Source organism: Ascaphus truei, chromosome 2, assembly GCF_040206685.1.
Source record: "Ascaphus truei isolate aAscTru1 chromosome 2, aAscTru1.hap1, whole genome shotgun sequence".
Lineage (NCBI taxonomy): Eukaryota > Metazoa > Chordata > Amphibia > Anura > Ascaphidae > Ascaphus > Ascaphus truei.
Window position 1 is genome coordinate 393,312,030 of NC_134484.1, and position 16,143 is coordinate 393,328,172.

Below are 16,143 nucleotides of genomic sequence, written 5' to 3' on the forward strand. Positions count from 1 at the left end.
CCGCACCCTCAGGTGCACATGGTGACTCGACGGAGACAGAGCTTCTTGAGACCTCTCCTACTTCTATTGCTATTATGGTCGGGAAAGCCGCTCCACTGTATACACTACCAGGAAGTATCCTGATGGTGCAGATCAACGGGGAGGACCTTATACAGTGTGTATGCGCACAATGTGATTACCCAGGCAGGGAATTATCAGTGAAGCCCGCTACAAGAGGTGCGGAACACCTCCTCTTCAGATGGTACTTCCGCCACCACCCGTACCTAGTAATAAAAGTCTTATCTGTTCCTTGTGGTTTGGAGGGAAATCTTCTCTGTCCCTGGTTGCTACCTTTTCTTCAGGGTTTGTCAGCATTCAGGTTTAGAAGTTTCCCCTGTGTCTTGGAAGCAGCTTTGCTGTGTCTTCTGGCAGAGCTCAAGACATGGTCAGTTCCAGAGATCTGTGTTCTCTTGGTCAGTCTCTCCTGGGAGACTCAAGAACCTCTGCTCTGTCTCCAAAGTTCAGCTCACACGTGAGCTAAGGAGTCACTTCCTGTCTCAAAGGCAGGTTTTTTCTACACCTGTAATCCGGCAGGTGGTGTTAGTTAATTTGCTACCAGCAGTTAACCACCACACTGCTGGATTAGAGGCACATTTGTGAACAGGGATAAGTCCCCTGTTACATTGCCCAATTCTTTTAAATATATATAGATATACAAAAAAGACTGCGCTTGGGTGACTGCTGCTGGCAACGCCCAGTTAGTAATGAACAATAAAATCTAAGTGGATCTACACCAATGTGTTAATGAGCCATATATATTCCACTAAATATCACACATGTATGTCCCAGCATGAGTAGCCAAATGAAATAATATAAACCAATTAAAAATATTGCTGTGGATGCCTATTTAACCCCAAAAATTTATTGAATACTAATACAAAAATATATAAACAAAAAAATGACAATACTTAAAACATAATATCCTTGTGAGTCCAAAAAATGAAGTCCAATACAGCAAATCAAAAACACTGAAACAGGAAACAGGCTGCCTTCAGATAAGGCCCAACGACCTCCCCACTCAACCTGTATAGAAAAAGAAAAGAAAAAAAGCGCCCAATCCTAGGGCATTACTGTATAAAAAAAATGGAAATAGAAGCTATTTTGTTTTTGTGTGCTGTATTTTTTAAGGCTCAATAAATAAGCTTTATCAAGAGAACCCGCGTGTGTGGCTGCATGTACCCTGCAACATATGGTGTCAGAAGTGCCGGGATTTTGAGAGGCCCCTGCAGTTGAAGGGCCACACACACACACACACAAAAAAAATGGAAGAATTTTTAAAAGCGTTTCTGTGCGATCAGGCCCGACTACAGGCAGAGAGATGAAAGACTATTGCAGCAGCAAACCCAGCTCCTAATCCAGCAGCAAGAAGCACAGGATGAGCGGATGGCCAGGTTGCTGACTCAATCCCAGGGGTCTGCCAGTCCAGACCTTTCGAACAAACCTCCGGTCCTCCTGAGGAAAATGGCTCCGAACGAGGATCCAGAGGCTTTTCTACTGACGTTTGAAAGAGTTGCCGAAGCCCAGGGCTGGTCTGCAGATCGCTGGGCAACCGCTTTGACCCCGCTCCTCATAGGAGAAGCCCAGGCCTCATATCAGGGCCTCCCAGCGGACCAGGCAATGGATTACAAACAAATAAAAGCCGCCATACTGGATCGCTTAGGTCTGACCCCAGAGACCTACCGGCAGCAGTTCCGGAGCATGAAGTACACCGCTAAGATTAGACCCCGGGTCCTCGCTCAGCGGTTATTGGACTTGTGTACTCGCTGGATACAACCCGAGGAGCGCACTAAGGAGGCATTTCTTGAGCAAGTTGTTTTGGAACAATTCCTCCAGGTCATACCCCCTTCCGCACGCTCTTGGGTAAAACGCCATGCTGCTGAAACCCTAGCTTTGGTGGTCCAACTCATTGAGAACTTCCTTGGGGTCGAGGAGCAGGCGAGTGTCCTGGATCCGACTCCACCGGCACTTGCGGACGCTCAAAGAGGGAGGTCGGACCAACGGGGAACCTACGGCCCATCCATACCCAACCGCAAAGTCCCACAGAAGGAGCAGTCGTTCCAGCAAGGGAGGGGTTCAAATGCTGGTCCCCGTCGAGACCCTCATCTACTTCCTGATGTCGGCTCGGCGCCAAATGAGAGGAACTTCAGAGGGCGTCGCACACAGGACCTATCGGAGGCTTGGTCTCCAGTATCCGGTCCCGCTGAGCGGTATCCACGGCACCCTCCGGCATGGGAAGCCTCTCCATGTTCGGCCTGCGGAGAACAAGGACACCGTCATGTGGACTGTCCACAGATGGAATGCCCCTTCAGCAGGACAGTAGCCTCGGCCTTCCCCAGAGAAAGTGGCAAGCCCTGGATACTTCCAGTCCAGATTGGTGGTAAAACCGTCCAGGCCCTTATAGATTCAGGCTCTGGAAAACGCTGGTCTTCCGGGAACTGTTACCGCCTGATGTGCTTTCCTTTGACTCCCCATGGAGTATAGAGTGTATACACGACGATGTAAAATGGTGTCCGACTGCCAAAATCCTGCTACAGGTGAAAGGTCAGGAGGCCAGGATCGAAGTAGGAGTCGCTCCTTGGTTCCCTGTCCCCGTTTTGCTCGGCCGTGACTTGCCTTTCTTTTCAAACCTAATGGCTCCAGTCTCTCAGGAGGAGCCTCATTCTCTGACTCAGGAGAAATCTGGTAAACTGTTCCCCTTTTCGGCCGACCTGTTCCCCAGTAGATACCGGGTTCCAAAGACTCGGAGGCAAAGATGCTGTGACAAACAGGACTGGTTGCAGAAATCGGGGACTCAAGGTGGCCATACTAATAGGCATAAGTCACAAGTCATGATTGGGGATGGCCAGAAAGAGGGAGAGATAGGCCCTGGGGATTTACCAGAGCTATGTCTCACTGATTTTCGCCAGAGGGAAGACCCAGTCCTGGCCAAACAATATGATAAAGTGGTAAAGATTGATGACCAGATATTGAATGCACAAAGGGTAATGGTGTTCCCTCATTTTGAATTGTTGAATGATATCCTGTATAGGGTGAACAAGCAGACCCAAACAGGGGAGGTCACCAGACAAATATTGGTTCCCAAGGCTTTTGTTAAAACTGTCTTCACCCTAGCCCATACTGTCCCTTGGGGTGGTCACCTGGGTAGAGATAAAACCTTGGACCGTATTTCGTTCTGCTTCTATTGGCCAGGGATGCATAGTGACATTGCTAAGTTATGTGCGGCTTGTCCTGAGTGCCAGCTAACTAGTCCGAAGGGACAAAAACCAGCCCCCTTGTTTTCTCTACCCTTGGTGTCCGTTCCCTTTGAGAGGATTTGTGTAGACTTGGTAGGACCGCTGGAGCCTTCTGCGAAAGGACACAGGTTTATTCTCGTAATAGTCGACTATGCAACAAGATATCCTGAGGCGTTTCCCCTGAGGACAGCAACAGCGAGGCAAGTAGCCAACAAATTGTTGGAGCTGTTCTCACGGGTTGGACTTCCCCAGGTTATGTTGACAGACCAAGGTACAAATTTTATGGCTAAACTGATGCAGGATGTCTTAAAATTACTAGAGGTCAAGTCTGTTCGGACATCGGTCTACCATCCACAGACTGACGGATTGGTGGAAAGATTTAACCCAACTCTAAAGGGTATGCTGAGAAAATTTGTAGATTCAGAGAAGGGAGCCTGGGATGAACTTCTCCCTTTTCTGCTGTTCACAGTGCGGGAAGTTCCCCAGGCCTCCTTGGGGTTCTGTCCATTTGAATTATTGTATGGCCGCCAACCCCGGGGAATCCTAGACCTCCTAAAGGAGTCCTGGGAGGAACAGCGGTCCCCTTCTAAGAATACCCTGCAATATGTACCTGACCTTAGGAAGCGCCTAGATGTGGTCGGCCATTTTGCTAGGGAGAATCTTAGATCAGCCAAGGACAGTCAGGAGAGACATTACAATCAGAATGCTCGCATGAGTGTTTCACCCGGGAGACCAGGTGATGTTATTATTACCCAGTTGTGAGAGTAAACTCATAGACAAATGGCAGGACCCATTTGAAGTACTCCGCCGCACGGGTGATGTGGATTACGAGATCGCTCAACCAGGGTCCACTAAGGGTAAACAAATTTACCATGTGAACTTGCTGAAACCCTGGAAGGTGCAGCGGTCTCTATTCATCCACCCGATTGGGGAGGAAACGGACCTGGGTCCTCAGCCCCCACAGGAGAACATCGTGGGTGACGATAAAATCCCAATGGGTAGACAATTGTCCTCTGAACAAAAAGGGGACTTGTTAGAAATAGTTACATAATTCAATGATGTTTTTTCTGATTTACCATGGCAAACTAATTTAGTTTCCCATGTGATAGAGATAGCACCTGGGGTAAAAGTACATTCTCGTCCTTACAGGATGCCTGAAAGCCATGAGGCCCTGGTAGAGAAGGAGGTACAAGAAATGTTACATTTAGGCGTGATTGAGGAATCATGCAGTGAGTGGTATAGTCCACTAATTATGGTCCCTAAACCCGATGGGAAGGTAAGATTTTGTGTGGACCTCCGAAAGGTCAATGCGGTATCCAAGTTTGACGCATATCCGATGCCAAGGGTGGACGAGTTAATTGACGCCCTTGGTAACGCGGAATATATATCCACGCTGGACTTAAAAGGATACTGGCAAATACCTTTAGAGGAAAAGTCCAAGTGCAAAACAGCCTTTGCCACTCCCATGGGTTTATACCAGTTTGTGACAATGCCATTTGGACTGCATGGAGCCCCAGCCACATTTCAGAGGCTCATGGATAAAGTACTGAGACCTCGTAGGGCTTATGCCGCGGCCTATCTAGATAACGTTGTCATTTATAGTAAACACTAGAGGGCCCATCTAAATAGGCTGAAAGCGGTCCTCAAGTCGCTAAGAGAGACAGGGCTCACAGCCAACCCTAAGAAATGTGCCTTAGGTAAGGCGGAAACCAAGTACCTGGGGTATGCAGTGGGTGGTGGAAAAGTAAGGCCACTAGCCGAAAAGGTAGCTGCCCTGAAAGAAGTTCCGACCCCCCAAACAAAAACGCAGGTACGCTCCCTGTTGGGTTTAGCAGGGTACTATTGGAGGTTCATCCCCAACTACTCGGAAGTTGCAGCCCCACTAACAGACCTCACAAAAAAGTGTGCCCCTACACAAGTGGTATGGTCAAGGGAGTGCCAGAGAGCCTTTGAGGAGGTAAAAAGGTGTCTATCAGAGAGTCCTGTCCTTAGAAGCCCATACTTCGATAAGCCTTTTATTGTACAAACCGATGCCTCAGAGATAGGGCTACGGGCAGTGCTCTCGCAACAGTTTGAGGGAGTGGAACATCCTATCCTTTTTCTGAGTAGGAAATTGTTCCCAAGGGAAAAAAACTACTCAGTAATTGAGAAGGAGTGTCTCGCAGTAAATTGGGCAATCGAGGCCTTGAGGCACTACCTGGCGGGAGTCCATTTTACATTGGTAACAGACCATGCTCCATTAAAATGGTTAAATACTATGAAAGACTCCAATGCTAGTTTGACCAGGGGGTATATGGCCCTCCAACCCTTCTCGATTGATATTCAGCACAGGCCTGGAAAAGAAAATGCCAATGCTGATTTCTTTTCTTGAGAAGGGGTGGATGGTCGGGCTTCAGCCGTGCATTGCCCCAGCCACACACTAACAGGGGAGGAATGTGACAGGGTGAATGAACGTCACCAGCTATGTGCCTGGCAGACGTATGTGTAGGTATGCAGTGCAGCAGTGACGAGGTTAATTTTCAGCTGGGAAGCTCTAGATAATTCGAGTGGTCCCAGCTGCATAATCAAGGTGTTTTAAAACCCCCAGGCTGTACACACATGGAAGCTAGCTGGTCAAGAGATAGGACTGAAATGCTGAAGTAAGATTACTGCTATAAGGCCTGTTTTCAAAGTACATGTTTGATGAACTGTCTGTGTCCTGCATGCTGAAGAGAAGCTGTTTTGTTTTTTGTATGCTGAAAAGAAGCTATTTTGTTTTTGTGTGCTGTATTTTTTAAGGCTCAATAAATAAGCCTTATCAAGAGAACTCGTGTGTGTGGTTGCATGTACCCTGCAACAATCTCATACATGCTTTTTTATCTTCATTGTTTGTGAGTTTAACCATTGAGTTTTTTGGAACATTAAATCCATTTTTTATACAGTAATGCACTAGGATTGGGCGCTTTTTTTCTTTTATATATATATATATATATATATAAAAGAAAAAGGGAAATAACCTCACATCCACTCCAACAAAATAATGGTCACCATAAGCCAGTTTCTATCTCTCTTTGTGTCAATTAATAAATTGTGATTTTCTAAACGGTATACTTGAGTGCTCTTAAGCGGGTTTCTTTTTTCTTGTCATATATATATATATATATATATATATATATATATATATATATATATATATATATATATATATATATATATATATATATGTTTGTGCTGGGAGCTCCATAGTTTAACTCGGTTAAATAAACAACTGTAATTAAACAGCAAGGCACAAGGACCTGCACCCACAAGGGGAGCTAGAGCACTCGCATGCCAGAGAGAATAACCTCTGCTGCAACAGACGTCCTACCGTGGATAAAATTTAAATCGGCACCGTGTAACGCTTGCGCTACCCACAAACAAGACAAGACCCCTGTACTGAGGTCGTAAAGTACAAAGCCACGCACCCACAGCAGCGGAAGCGTGCCTGGAAGGCTGATTGTCTAGCGTTGCCGGGTCTGGGTTGGAGAGAGAGGGTTAATCGTATAGTTGCAGGTCCTGGGATTGGAGAGAGTAGAATCTTAGAAGTCCGTTAGCCGGGGTCTGGGATTATAGATGGTAGGATAGTCCAGGTCCGTTTTGCCGTGATCAGGGGTTGGAGAAGTCGTCGTAGTTGAGGGTAAGCCGAGGTCAATATCCACAGAGGTTCACTTAAAAGCCGGGTCGGTACAGAAGAGTTTAATCTGAAAGACAAGATTGGAACAAGGCAAGGCACAACTGTAGGAAGCAGCGAGGCTACACCGAATTATGCTGAGCACTGACTGAGAACCTGGCATGGAACCGCTGTAACAAACCGGGAGTGTGAATCTGACGAAGTGGTACCCAGGAGCGTTCTTCTGGTCCAAAACCATTCCAATGCACGAGAATTGGACACCTCCCCTGGAGTCGATTATAGATCGGATCTCGAATTCTTCTTGACCGTGAACGATGACCGGAGGTAGTCTAGGCGAAGTATCAGGAAACTGAGAGTTCAGGACGACCGGCTTCAACAAGGACACATGAAAAACTGACGGAATTCGCATAGACCGAGGCAGCTGAAGGCGATACGCTACAGGGTTGACCCTTTCGAGAATGGTGAAGGGACCCAGGAATCTTGGAGCCAGCTTCAGAGTGGGTGTCTTCAGTCTGATGTTTTTAGAAGACAGCCATACCTTGTCTCCTGGCCTAAATTTGGGTGCCTCTTGGTGATGACATTCCGCCTGTCTCTTCTGTCTGAGGACTGCCTCTTGAAGAGTCTTTTGAATTTTCTTCCAAGAGTTCTGGAGAGAATTTACCCTGGAATCCACTGCCGGTACTCCAGGAGGATTAGAGGACATAGGGAGGTGGGCAGGGTGAAAGCCATAGTTTACATAGAAGGGGGATTCTTGGGTGGACACGTTCCTGAGGGAGTTGTGAGCAAATTCAGCCCAATTGTCTTGTGCATCGAAGATGAAACATCGGAGATATTGTTCAAGAGATTGATTCGTTCTTTCCGTCTGCCCGTTGGTTTGAGGGTGATGCCCAAATGAAAAAAAAGTGAAATTTCTAACTTTTGAGGGAAAGCCCGCAAAAATGTTGAAATAAATTGTTATCCACATTCGGAAACGATAGAGATTGGAACTCCATGGATACGGAAGATTTCTTTGACATATATATCTGCCAGAGTAGCAGAAGTAGTGAGACCCTTGAGGGGTATAAAATGGTCTTGCTTGGAGAACCTGTCTACAATGACAAGCATGGTGTTCATCCCATTGGATGTAGTTCGACAATGAAGTCCATTGATAGGTGTGTCCAGGGATGAAGCAGACCAGAAGGCTTGTTGCGAGCTGACTTGTTTCGGACACAGGTGGAGCAAGAAGCGATGAAGTCCTTAATGTCTTTCAGCATGTTTGGCCACCAAAAGGTGTGTCAGATTAAATCTGAGGTTCTCTTGGTATCAGGGTGAACGGCAGATTTGGAGGAGTGACCCCATTCAAGGATTTTCAGGTGGAATCGTGGAGCAGCATACAAGTAACCGTACAGCGCCTCCATACCCTCTGGAATAAGTGTTTGAGACTCCAAAATCTGGTCCAGCACGTCAAAGGAGTTTGCCGAGAGGATATACTTAGGGGGAAGAATGCTCTCTGGGACATCTTTGGACTTGTCTTCACTGATGATTTGGCGGGATAAGTCATCGGCCTTCAGATTCTTAGTACCAGAAATGTAAGAAATAATATAATTGAACCTTGAAAAAAAGAGCGCCCAGGAGGCCTGATGTGAGTGCCTTCGATATACAATAAGTTTTTATAGTCCGTGAGGATTGAAATGGGGTTCTCTGTACCCTCCAGGAGATGTCTCCATTCTTGTAGTGAAAGTTTGATGGCTAACAGTTCTCTGTTCCCAACATCGTAATTTTGCTCTGCGGAGGAGAATTTCTATGAGAAGAACCCACGGCTGTAATTTATCCTGAGGAGATTGCCTTTGTGAGAGTATGGCTCCTGCTCCTCTATCCGAGGCATCTACCTCTAAAGTGAAAGGGAGAGTAGGGTCTGGATGACGCAAGATGGGGGGCGGAAACGAACGCCTTCTTGAGAGACTCGAAGGCCTGGCATGCTTCAGGGGGATAGGAGGATGGATCCGTGCCCTTCTTATTCAGGGCAGTGATCGGAGCCACAGTGGCAGAGAAATTACGGATACATTTACGGTAATAATTGGCGAAGCCAAGGAACCGCTGAATCGACTTGGGAAAAGTGGGTTGGGGCCAGTCAAGAACGGCTTTAAGTTTATCGGGAACCATAGTGAACCCTTCATCAGAAATAATGTTGCCCAGAAAGGAGGTAAAGGTTTGATGAAATATACACTTCTCCATCATGGCACAGAGCTGATTTTCACAAAGGCGTGAGAGTACTAACTTCGTATGCTGGATGTGTTCTGATAAGGACTTAGAAAAAATGAGAATGTCATTGAGGTGACAAATGAGTTAAGGACATCACGGAAAATCTCATTTACAAACTCCTGGAAAACCACTGGTGCATTACAAAGTCCAAAAGGCATAACCAAATATTCATAAGGACCGTCGCGTGTATTAATGGCCGTCTTCCATTCATCCCCTTGTCGTATGCGTATGAGGTTGTAAGCCCCACAAAGATCAAGCTTAGAGAAAATAGTAGCGCCTTGCAAACGGTCAAAAAGTTCTGAGATAAGGGGCAAAGGATAACGATTTTTCAGGGTGATCTTGTTAAGACCACTGTAATCTATGCACGGGCGAAGCGACCCATCCTTCTACTTAACGAAAAAGAAACCAGCTCCTGCTGGAGAAGTGGAATTTCTAATAAAGCCTTTCTTTAAATTCTCTTGAATATATTCGGACAGAGCTTTAGTCTTAGGAAGGGACAATGGGTAAGATATGGCTTTAGGAAGGATGGACCCGGGCAAAAGATCAAAAGGGCAATCGAAACGACGATGAGGGGGAAGGGCCTCTGAGCGGACTTTATCAAAGACATCAAAGATGTCAGCATATACTTCAGGGAGAGAAGTTTTGACAGGATTGATGGTCTCTAGAACAGCAACAACTTGAACCGGGGATACAGAAAGTTTCTTAGAAGGTAACTCCCATTGTATAGGTCTTTTATCAGTCCAATCTATCAGCGTTTTTTTTTTTGTTGCAGCCAAGGAAGGCCCAGGATTACCTGCACGGAAGGGGAGTAGATTACGTCTAGTGAAATCCTCTCTTTATGTCCGTCCTTTGTGGAGAGTGAAATATTAGGAGTCTCCAAGGTAATGAAAGCTGGCTGGAGAGGGCGTCCATCAATGGCCTCGAGACCAACAGGTACAGACTTCTTTTTCAGAGGAATCTTGTGTTTGATGGCAAAATCCTGATCCACAAAATTTCCCCCAGACCTGGAGTCGATGAATGCGGAAGCAGATACTCTGAAGTCAGGACCCTCAAGGAAGATGGGGAGCATAATCTTTTTCAGCAGGTTCCTTTGCATAGAGGGAGAAGAAGAAATGGTACCCAATAAGATTCCCCCATACCTTATTGGGCATTTGCGTTTCCCGGCTTCGTGGGACAGTGGTGCGCCAAATGCCCAGGCAATCCGCAATAAAGAAATAAACCCTCATTCCTCCGACGTTATTTCTCTGAGAATGAAAGTTGATAATTCCCTAACTGCATGGGTTCTGGAGCTTCCAAAGCAGGGAAAGTGATAGGAGTAGGACTTCGAATAGGAGGCATAGAGGTAAGAGAGTGTGAATGATGGCGTTCCACCTGCCTCTCCTGAAGGCGTTGATCCACCCTGATAAATACAGCTATCAGATCCTCAAGATCCTCAGGAGGTCGTTCCTGAGCGGCTAACTCATTCTTCAAAGTTTCATAGAGACCATGCCAGAAGGCCGCTGATAGAGCCTCGTCGTTCCAGCCCGTCTTCGCAGCGATGGTTCGGAACTCAAGAGCATATTTTGCAACGGATCTGTGGCCCGGTGAAATGTGAAACAAGGAAGAGGCAGCAGTAACCTTACGGCCTGGAGTGTCAAAAACCTGTTTGAATTCTTTTTGAAAACTTGCGAAGTTTTGCGTAAGTTCAGGTCTCTGTTCCCAGATGGGAGAAGCCCATGCCAAAGCATCTCCAGTTAATAATTCAATAATATAAGCCACTTTAGATCTGTCAGAAAAGCGAGAAGGGGTTAATTCTAACTGAATGTTGCATTAGTTGAAGAAACCTCTGCATCCTTGTGGGTCCCCTGCATAACGATTGGGAGTGGGAAGTCATGGCTCCAAAGGAATATTAGACTCCAGATTAGAGGAGGAAAAAGTTGTAGGGCGGAGAATTCTAGACTGTGACTGTTACAGCGATACTGCAGCTAATTTTTGAGTCAAAAAAGCGACTTGATTATTCAAGTACAAGAAGTGCTCGGAAATAGAGGACAGTGCTTGGCCCACTTAAGGGGGGTCTATGTTTGTTGGGCTCAGCATACTGTAACGCTCGCGCTACCCACAAACAAGGCAAGACCCCGGTACTGAGGTGGGAAGGTACGAAGCCACGCACCCACAGCAGCGGAAGCGTGCCTGGAAGGCGGATTGTCTAGCGTTGCCGGGTCTGGGTTGGACAGAAAGGGTTAATCGGTATACTTGCAGGTCCTGGGATTGGAGAGAGTAGAATCGTAGAAGTCCGTTAGCCGTGGTCTGGGATTATAGATGATAGGATAGTCCAGGTCCGTTTAGACGTAATCAGGGGTTGGAGACGTCGCCATAGTTGAGGGTAAGTCGAGGTCAATATCCAGAGAGGTTCACTTACAAGAGGTTAATCTGAAAGACAAGACTGGTACAAGGCAAGGCACAACTTTAGGAATCAGCGAGCCAACACCAAATTATGCTGAGCACTGACTCAGAGCAGGAACAGGGTATATGTAGGCAGAAAGACAGGGCGTGGAGTGAGGGCACGGCCCCTGCGGAAGCTGGAATAGGCTGCAGGAGACAAGAGGCACAAATGATGCTTGACACGCAGCTGGGGATCATTGCACGTCGTCACGTTCGCATGCCGCGCTTGAGAGCAGCGCGGCGCCCAGGGCGCGGAGCCAGGCTCCGTGGCAGAGGCTGAAAACCTGTGGGTGCGCGCGCGCTCTGTAATCAGAGCGGGGTTCACGCATGAGCGGAGAGTGGATCAGCGGCAGCAGCAGCACTAGGTAAGGAGGGAGCACGTCACAAAGGACGTGTTCCCCCATTCCTTACACACCGGAACACCAGGCGGAAGGTCAGCGTCCACAAGAAACACACCAACAGGTTCCAGATAGTGATAGAAAGCTCGTTTCCACAGTCCACAACAAATTTAAAGACGCTGTTTCTCCCTGTTTGGAGCCAGAAAATCTTGCCTCTCACAGCAACTCTACTCCACATCAGCACATCCTTATGTGTTTCGTCATATCCGTGACTTAAAAGGGTTTGAGAGCAGTAGACTACTTTAAGAGTGATGATAAATTACCTTTAATTCAACAACCATTTCTCCTCTCTATAATTGAGTTCATACTTAAGATTAACAATTTTTTGTTCAATGATATGATTTACCTCCAAACATGTGGTACGGCCATAGGTACCAGGTTTTCCCCCAGCTGTGCCAACCTCTATATGGGGTTTTGGGAAGCCAATTATATCTTGACCAATCCACGACTGGGGGCGGGTCTGGTATATAATGGTTGTTTTATCGCTGATATCCTTATCATTTGGGATGGAGGGGAGGAGGATCTTGAATGTGCCCTCAATGAGTTTAATAACAATGACCAAGGTCTTAAGTTCACCCACCATATCAATTCTTATGCTATAGTATTTCTGGACATTGCACTCTCAATCAACGCAGAACAGGTAATAAATACCAACGTCCATTTAAAAGATGCAGCTGTTAATAGCTATCTTCATGCTGATAGCAATCACCATCCTAAATGGCTTCGGAATATCCCCCTAAATCAATTTAATAGACTCCGGAGGAATTGCTCATCTGACCACACTTTTGAAATTCAATCTCGTCAGATGAGGGCTAACTTTGCCCAGAAAAGGGCTATGATAGGGATCTTGTCCAGGAATCTTATACAGTAGCAAAGAGAGAGCGCAGAATAGACTTACACTCTTGAACAAATATAAGCTCAGTCATCAAAGAAGTGATCATAAGATAGCTCTGAGTGGTAATAATGGGGAGCCTGTTAGGAGCTCTGAAAAATGTATTACCAGATACAATGGCTGCTCGAACAATATTACCAAAGTTCTGAACAAGAACTAAAATATCTTTGTGATCCATATATGGGTAGTCACCTCACTAAATTAGCCCATGTTATCTTTCATAAGAAAACAAATATTATGAATACAATTGCACCTAGTAATGTTAGAGTGGTTGTGGTATCTAAGGTGACTAGAGTGGGTGACACAAATGGGAATCACAAGTGTGGTACAACACGGAGTATAATGTGTAAACATTATTCTTCAAGACTCATTTACCCTTTTAGATATCCATATATCATATGAGGAGCTCGATTAATTGCCTAACTAGATATATACAGTAGTCTATGCTTTATCCTGCTCTTGCAAGGTTTAGTATATAGGTAGGACCAAGCGACCCCTTTGTGTGAGGTTCCTTGAACATTGGCGGGCAATTCTCAAAGTTATCCTCACACATAGTCTTCATAGGCACTTTTCCTCCTATCATACTGGTGACCTTGCCATTCTTAGTATGTATGTATGTATCTCTATTTATAAAGCTCCATTAATGTACATGGCACTTCACAGCAGAAATACACGTGACAATCATATAAATAACAAATAATACAAATGTAACGGGTATTCCACCCCACCCAATTGCAGATATAGTGTGGGTGCGGGGAACTTAGTGTTACCAGGTGTGGTGCTTTACCTGTTAGGCTCACAGGAGGGCTGAGCTTCCGCCACGGGGAACCTGGGGCAATTATATTAGGAGTAACCCTGTACTCTGTGCAGCGCCTCCACCTGCGATGGTTCCCAGCAGAGCAGGAATTGTTCCTCGCAGGACACATACAAATGCTAGCACACAGTGTGTATGATAACCAATACCTTTTACTTGGGAACATAAGACACATATACCATCAACAGAATAACAGGTGTCCCTCTCTAGAGGAGACACTAACTAAGGCGTCTCGCAGGACACTTCCCCCAACACCGGGTGATCCCACCCCGTGTCCGACAATCCCCACACAATGTCCCGCACTCCTACCGAGAGAGGATATGTGTGACTGCGCAGTCACTAACTAATGAACTAAGGGGCCCGTTGGTGCACTTGTAGATTTAGAGTACCTGCAGTGCTCGGATCTGCAACTGGCTTCACAAAGGATCCGGCGACCGAAAATACCAGAACCACCATCCAGGATGATCCCTCCCGGATGACTGCGGCAGCCGCAATGACGACCTACGCCCAACTCACTGCACGGATGCGCAGCGTCCGCCGAGTCCCTAACTGACTCTTGTGACTTACGGTGACACGTGCTGTACTATAGGCCGTCCCTACAGCACAGCAACCTTGAATGGCTTTAGGGGAAACTCCTAGGGGCGTACGGGGTAGCCTGGCCTATGCAGGTGGGTCCCTGACCCCCTGCACCCACACTACCTCTCCCGTACCCACCCGGGTCCCCTCTAACTCACTCCTACCTAATCTCTCCTAATCCTGGCAGCAACGCACTGCAACCTGACACTATGCCCTCTTGTCCGCCCTCACAGCACTGACCGCTGTGACCGGACAATAAGGCACCTCACGAACCTAAGGGCAGCGTCCCTAACCTAGGGCCGTCCCTGTTCACTTACCCACTAACCTGGTGGGGAGTTGGGGCCTATCTGGGACCTGGGGGAACCTTACCTGGTGCAGGAGCTTCACTCGCTCCCTACACCCTTCCTTCCCCGTCCTGCTCCCAGCTCCAACTAACGTGCTCCAAGCCCGCGATATGTATCTATTCTCTCCCTCTAGTTAGATCCAAGGCCCTATTGGCTCCCTGGCATCACGTGGGGTGTGCAGAGGCTCATGGGACTCGTAGTCTCTGCTCAGAGCCTTCCCTGGTAGGCTAGGGTTTCACGGGCTCCTATCTGCGCATGCGCGAGCTTTCGGTGGGCCTCCCGGTGCTCCTAGCCCCTGCGCATGCGCAACGCACCTAGCAATGGCGGCTTCCTTCACAACGAGCCGCCGGGACCCGCGCGACGCGACTGCGGCCCTAGCAACGGCCCGATCACGTCCCCGGCAACTGGCCGCATCTCGCAGGTAGCGCGCTGCTCCCTGCTCCGGCCCCCACCTTTGGAAGCAGCCGTCGGGTCCGTCGCTGGCTCCGGCGGCACCCGCGACCGCGCTGCTCCAAAGGAAGGGGGTCTCTAGGAGCTGCTGGAGACAAGGGCTACACTCTCCCCCTGGTGAAAAATCCAACGTCCCCGCTTGGGGAACGACATTACTTGACATAAGTTTACACAATAAAAAATTGCATTGCATAAAAGGTACACTTAGCAGGTTGACTTTACACCACATAACCCAAGCGAGCTGAGACCATTTGTGGGGTGCCCTTAACTGATCAGGTGGGGGTACCTCACTTTTACATTTGTGAGCCTCCCCCTGGTGAATCTCTTGGAGAGCACGCTCTGGGGTGACAGTCACCAGTTCCGTACTCATTCCTCCCCCTGGTGGAAGGAAGAGTACAATGTCTGTTAACCAGGCCTTTACCCGGCCATCCGCGGCATGGATGCGGTAGGCCAGGAGGCCGGGACCTTTCCCGCGGTCCACCCCATGGTGACTGGAGCGCTCCTTTTTGGGCTTAAAGGAGGCAACTTTCCCTGAATCCCTCTCCATACAGTCCTTGTCCCTACATACTTGCTAGGCTTCCACTGGGAAGCGAGCAATGGGCAATGTCTCTTTCCTCAAAGTCTCTGTTTCACCCGGCAGGGAGTAAAGGGTAGATTCTTTACCACTGTGGTGATTCACGGTGGCCAACAGGTCCTCAGGGACGCTGTCAGTTCCCACCTCAGCTTTCTCGGGACCTGTCCCCGGCACTTCTGGGGCAGTCCACCTACTTGCTGGAACCTCGGGAGCGTTGGATCCCAGTCCTGGGACCACTTGTGTTGGAGCGCACGGGCTCACACTCAGATCAGGAGCCTGTTGGGAGTAAGGAGGTTCTTCACCACTCCGCTGGCTTGCAAAGAGTTCCTCTTCATCTGGAGCACTGTCAGGTACCCTCTGTGCTTCACTGGACACCACGATGGGACTGACTGTTCTCTTCGCCTGGACGATAGGCGATAGGTACTGGTCCACTCACACCACTGGACAGCTATCTTCTAAGGGGAACACCTCCACCAGGACGCGATGCCGAGTGGAGCCATTCGCCCTGGTGG